The sequence below is a fragment of the Acanthaster planci genome, linkage group LG07 (assembly GCF_054643075.1).
Source record: "Acanthaster planci isolate LZ-2023a linkage group LG07, COTS_SCS, whole genome shotgun sequence".
NCBI classification, from domain to species: Eukaryota; Metazoa; Echinodermata; class Asteroidea; order Valvatida; family Acanthasteridae; genus Acanthaster; species Acanthaster planci.
Window position 1 is genome coordinate 3,038,714 of NC_141783.1, and position 6,578 is coordinate 3,045,291.

The 6,578-nt window shown below is 38.9% G+C and overlaps 2 long non-coding RNA genes across 4 annotated transcripts; one reads left to right on the top strand and one right to left on the bottom strand.

Moving 5' to 3' along the window:
- Positions 1-268: 268 nt before the first annotated feature.
- Positions 269-3,963, bottom strand: LOC147798534 (uncharacterized). 3 transcript variants are annotated; one of them, XR_015425789.1, is made up of 3 exons: positions 3,562-3,950; positions 2,331-3,367; positions 269-1,466 (listed from the first exon to the last, which is right to left on the bottom strand). It is a non-coding gene; the product is annotated as an uncharacterized LOC147798534 (long non-coding RNA). The 3 variants fall into 3 exon arrangements; XR_015425790.1 differs by having other exon boundaries at positions 269-2,508; positions 2,936-3,367; positions 3,562-3,949; XR_015425788.1 differs by having other exon boundaries at positions 269-3,367; positions 3,562-3,963.
- Positions 3,083-4,279, top strand: LOC147798535 (uncharacterized). Its single transcript, XR_015425795.1, has 2 exons — positions 3,083-3,138; positions 3,975-4,279. It is a non-coding gene; the product is annotated as an uncharacterized LOC147798535 (long non-coding RNA).
- The last annotated feature ends 2,299 nt before the right edge of the window (positions 4,280-6,578 follow it).

Here is a 6,578-nt window from a genome sequence, read left to right on the forward strand (position 1 = left end):
GAAATGACTATTGTATATCAACCTTAATGACACGAAGTCTGGTGATTGGTCCAACAATTTCAGTTACAGAATAAAAATGGAAATATTTCTTAAAAGGTAGGGTAAACTTCTGATGGCTGTTGACGTATTACAGATTGTGGCAAATATATGCATTCTTGAAATATGCTCAAAATTGAATATCATTTAGAGGAGTTTTGACAGAAACTGAGACATTCCATATAGCCCTTACTAAAAATTAAGTGTGGTCAATCATCTGACAATCGCAGTCTTTCTTTGCAAAGAAAAGGTAAATATTTATTAACATGTAGGGTACACTTTCGTTGAAGTTACATTTTTATAGTACATGTATTGGAAATGAGCAGTATGTATTCTTACTTGAAGTACATGTACACATATACTTAAAACAGGATATCTTTAAAAGGCATACAGAAATACAGCTCTGTTCCATATAGATCTTATTGAAATTAAGTGTTACCAGGTGTCTAACAATTTCAGTTATAGAATAAAAATGGAAACATTCACTGACATGTAGGGTACACCTTTGATGGCAGTTTTCACATCACATAATGGGATGCAACCAATTCTGCGGCATCTTGTTGCTGCATGCATTTAAGTTCCAACTGCTGGGCGCGTGCTTTAACTGTCTTTGAAACACTGCTATACTTTAACGGTTTTCCATTGACGGACTTACATAGAAGTCAATACACTGTAATAGATAGGATGTGTCATATTTTCGATGCGCAATACATCATTGTGGATGTCTTCAAAGAACATTTGCTTGAATACTTGTGATCCACCAACATCATAATGTGATTATTTTGGATACCAATCCCCATGAAGGTTCTATTTGCCAATTCTTTTTTACACTGTGTATGCATATATACATGTAGTTGGTTTGCTTTGTTTCCTTGGGTAGGGTAAAGTTTGAGGCTGGTTGGGACTTTTGGATGTTTCCACAGTACACCCTACCACATTCTCCAGTTTGGCCTACACTGTTTGTCTACTCTTTTGGCAAAAATTGAGTTGCCTTTCATTTTCAGGCTGTTTTTGTTTTGAGGAGGCTTATCTTTAAATGTCTTGTTCTTGGCAGGTGGCGATAAATAGTTGCCTTTATTGTGTGGTATAGAAGTTCAGTCTCTCTTTGACAATCAGGGCGGGGCATGTCGCCACACCGGTATCCTCCCCATCGATCTGCCAACTGATGTGGTGGCTTGATTCGTTTTGACCGTAGTGGTGAAGGCTTCGGTACTCTTAGGTGCTGACCTGGACTCGCCAGCTGAGGACTTGCTGACCTGGACTCGCCAGCTGAGGACTTGCGGGGCCGACCGCGGGAGCGACGGGAGCATACGGCGTAGGCGACCGTTGGGCCCAGCGCTTCCACTGCTGTTGCTGTCAGTGCATACTATGCCATGACCACTGCTCGGCAACCCAGTTAGGGAAAGTTGCTTGTAATCTCAGTGCCCCTTCTGTGTACAAGAAATGCACACAGTCCCAGGAAACCAATCCGTAAGCAAACGCCTGTAAATTCCAGTGGTAACTTTAACTGCTACCGAAATAGCTGGGAAGTGGCCCTTTTTAGCACCAAACTGGTTGTGGTTAAACAGTAATGTCCTTGTGGCCTTCTGGTTTCATAAATTATTACCCTCCAGACAGTTTCAGATGTGTGGGTCTGGAAGAAGTATTACATTCTCTCAACCTGTGAGGCCTCTGCTGATTGATGCAAGGCCATGCAGCCACTTTGCTGAACCCATTAAGCCAGATATGCAAAACAGTGATGGGTGAGTCGGTGGTGCCTTGTTCACCATGGTAGAAGCCAGCTGACCCAGAGTGTTTCAAAGACTAACAAGTTGCTTTCGTGGTGAATAATGCATTTTATCCGAAAGCAATAAAATAAATTAACTGAACTTTTTGGTCATGTGTTAAATTATTATGCGGATTTGACCAGAAAACGTTTGAACATCTGTTACAAATGACACTGACAGAGTTGATTAGTGGGGCAGTCACAGGTTATCAGTACATGACCATGAATGTGGACCAACCAAATATTAACCACATGACGTCACGTCAGAAAACATGCACAACAGATAAACAAAATTTTTTTGTGGACAGTCCTTGTGTTCAAAAATGCATATAGAATGCATTGCTTTGTTAAAAAAAGAGTGCATAGCAAATTGTCAAATCCAGCTATATTTCCTTAGATTTTGAACCTTCTTTTTGGCAATTCAATGTCTTCAGAATCTTTTGGCAGAGTCTTCATGTTGATCATAGTTGGTGATGAAAGGTTTCAGGCATAGCATTTTGCCAATAAAGACAATAGGTTACATGCATACCATGGCAATGTAATGTTGGACATGACACATGGCATGTATGGTAGCAGCCATACAAAGGAACTGGGTGACCTCTTGTGTTCCTTGATAAAGGAGACTCAGGGAATGGAACAGGCAGTCTCCATCCCCACTGCTTATAAGAGCAACAAAGCCTGATGGCGTCCTCTTCAGGATTGTTCGTCTGTAAACAGAATGCACATACATGTATCAAGAAACAATTCACCACTTATGGCAATAACCATGTTACCATCGTAACTGGTAAGATTAATGTTAATCCCTGACGATGTTTGCCTGCCATTATGTGACATTCAGTTTAATGACTGTGGATGTACTAAATGAAACAATGCCCAGTATTCATCATCAGAATTGAAGTAACAAACAATGAAATTAGCAACAAAACGCATTTGAAATTAATTGAAATTGAAAGAGAATCTACTCATCAAATACTAGCAAGATTCTAACCCAAGTGAATATTTTCAGATGTCTATCACACCCCTTAAAGTTGTTGATGAGGGCAAACATGAATGGTTAAATTATAACAAATAGGTTACAACACAGCAGCTTTACAAAAAAAACCCAAAAAACAGAAATCACATCTTGCTACCTACAGTCTGCATAATCAATCTTGCAGTTCAGTGGTAGCATCCCTGATTTGAATTGCTTTTGCCTTACGCTGGAATACTGTAACAAAATGAGTTTTATTTTGATTTTTGTTGTGTGTTACAGATTTTATTTTAAATTGTTATATTTTTGATGTTCATGTATATGTGTAGTTTGCTTTCCATATTAGTTGATCTGGATTTAAATGTAGGTGTGGCTGTCTCAGGACAAACGTAAGTTCCAAGACGTTTCGGTGGTCAAACTGTGAAGACTAGGCCCTAACGTTAGGCCTACAACATGTACACTTGACTCAGACTTCTGAGATCCAGTTCTTTATTAACCCAACTTGTTGGTATTCACAAAGTTCAGCTGACTAGGTTCACCAGGATGGTTGAGATGATCAGTGGTAAATTGAGCTGATTTGAGTTTGAGATAACAATCTGTAAAATACAGAGAAAACCCAGAACTAAGTGAAAGTACATGTATATCCGCATGTGGTTTGAATAGAAACAGTAAGAATTCTCAAAGATTATAAACATGACACAGGCATGCCTAAAACTGACCTCAAAATGTCACTTTAGCTTCAAAGAACAAATACAGGCTATAAGAAAATATGAAGGAAATACTAGCTTACCAAATTGGGCTCTCTTGGGAGCAATCAGAGTTGAATAACTTCAAGAAAATCTTGATGTATGACAATTTACAAAGCACACTGGCTAGAAACAACACATGATGTTAAAACAAAGGAACTAGTGTGATGTGGCATACTGACTAACTTGTAACCACAATGCATGGTTGAACGCACACTGGCATAGAGTAACCACAGGAGCTGCACACAGTTGCCACAGATGGTCCCGTGTACAAGGTTGTGCAATAAAAAACAAAGGTAGTCTCTTTCACTGCTCTAAAAAGGGAAAGTACTCGTGGGCTCTTTTACAAATGCAAAGACACATTATGCTGTAGTGTTGTTATTATTAAAAATCCTAAATCTACATGCAATTAAACTTCTTAAGAAAACTCACTGCAAAACAGCTGCAGTGACAGTAGGACTATACCACTATGTTTAGTCCCACTAAATGGAACAGTCCAACATGCCACACCTTTCATTGTTAAGTTAATTAGCCTACTGGGGACTTCTACCTTGGTTCCATGATCTTCTATTGTTCAAAGATCCCTGGGACTTGGCATGCCACACTCTTATTGTTGGCAATCATTGGGCTATCTATAAAACTGGAGTGTAAAAATTCTCACTAGGGACTTCTTTGACTGGGACGATCAGGGGAACATCCACAACTGGGATGTTCCTGTATCTTTTCTGTATGTAAGTTTTTGTGTTTATTTCTTTAACAAAAACTTGGGATACTCCGCTCCAGCCATTCCTCATATCTGGACTGCTATGCTCTTGTGCATGTGGCCAGGGTATTTTTCTTCTTCCATTTCTGGGGGAGGGCGTCGCCCGCTTTGGGTTTGAGGTAGTTTGTGTTCACATGTGTGTGATTTAAAATGGCCAACATGTGCAGGAGCATATTTAATGTCACTGCACCCTGCATAGTGCAGGGACCAACTGCTTGTAGTTAAGTTAATTTGTTATCTCTATAGCCATATTCCTGTGTCATTAATTACTTGATTTTGTTTACTTTTTTAAAGAAAATAAATAAGCCGCTGAAAGATTTCTGCAGATTGGCAAGTTGGCCAAGTATTATACATTTCAGTTATTTTCTTTGATCCCACGTTTGTTATCGGGGTCCTTCATGGATTCCGTTACAATAGATAGGGAAATAATTCTATTTTGTTTGTTTTTTCCAAAAGCCCATACAAATTGTGCAATTTTTTAACACTGTTTAAAAAATGGGCGATATTTTTCTTTCAACATATTTCAGTGCGTTTTGAGTCCTGTGAAAAAAACAAACAAACTTGTAACTCGAGGCGGGAATCAAACCCATGGCCTCCTACTTACTAGTGCAGACAGAGGTTGTAGGTTCGATTCCCACCCGAGTCACCAGAGGATTTTTTCAAACATTTCCCAATTTACATCATTTTCCTGATGAAGAAATGTTAGTCAATGTTTTCATTTCATACTTAACAAGGACTTGTTTCAAGCTGAAAAGGACTGTTTGCTTGAAATACTTACAAAGTTTTCCGTTGTAAAGTTGTATTGCCAAATAGTCAACTCAAAGTTTGAGGTCACCAATCTAGGTCAAATTGCTTACTTCAGAAGTTGACTTCAAATATTTTAAGGAGGTATTTAGATTCTTTACTTTGTTTGGCCTTACCTTTCATTTTTCTTCTCAGTGCTTCCAGCAGTTGAGTTTGAAATTCTTTGTTTAGATTCTGATACTCTGCAGCTTCATTGTGGGCCTGCTTGGTTTCAGCTTCAAGTTCAGCAATTCTAGCCTCTGCATCTCTGTAATGCTGCTTCATGTCGTGCATCTTTGCCATACAGTCCTCACTCTGGCATGACTGTTCCACTTCTTGAACTGTGTGCCTCACTGCTTCAAAAATTGGTGTTTCCTTCTTCTCCCGCTTTTCTTTGATGACTGATTTTAAGCTTCGTTCCCTCATGCAATCGGAGTGCAGATTTGGTGTCATTTTGGTGTCGTTTTAGTGTAGGTATTTTCTAGAACGTGGTGTACACCAAAATGGCACCACTTTTATGACTGGTGCCATTTTGGTGCATCTTGTTAAAACTTCAACCCGAAAACCCTACATGGGGTGCACTTTTGGTGCGTTCTAATTATTTAAATTAGCACCAAAAGTGCACCACAGATATCTGTGGTGCTGTTTTGGTGCAGTACAAATTGGTGTCAATTTGGTGCACCGACCAAATTTTGGTAGTACTAAATCCTTACACCAAAAAGGCACCATTTTACCGGCGGGGGGCACTTCTGGTGCGTTCCTATTATTTAAATTAGCACCAAAAGTGCACCACACATTTCTGTGGTGCTGTTTTGGTGCTGTAAAAAATGATGTCAATTTGGTGCAACCAACAATTTCAGCAGTACTAAGGCCTTACACCAAAATGGCACCATTTTACTGATAGGGTGTTAAGGATCGAGCTGAGGAAACTATTGCAAAAATGATACCTTTTACAATGGTGAAACCGTTAAAGAATAACAAAAGCACCTGTATCATGGATTTTAGGAAATTAGAAACAAACAGGTTGCATATTGTTCAGCTCTCTAGGGGAAGAATGAACCTGCAAGCATTTAAAACATATACATGTGTATGCTAAGTATGCAGAGAGATCGTATTACCTTTGATGGAGTCAATGCAAATCGTTCTGATGAATAGGTTAACAGAAATTCTAAGTTGATTTAGCAAAGCAAACTGAAAAAAAGAAGCTTGCACTCAGATAATTTTCAAACACTGCATTTGGTACATTTGCATTGAAACAAAGTCCCATGAGATTTCAGTTGTTTAGTTGTCCATTCAGGTAACTGTCTCTTGACTTTTGTTACAGATCACACCCATTGCAGCCATTGAGATAATATCAAGTTTTACAGTGTGTGTACAACTGTAAATGTAAACATGGCAAGAGTGCTTTAAATTGCATTAAACACTCAGCACTGCATAAACACACTTTGTGAAATGAAAATTGCACGTTATACTTGGGTGTGTGAAACTAAACAAATACAGTTATAAATTAAGACA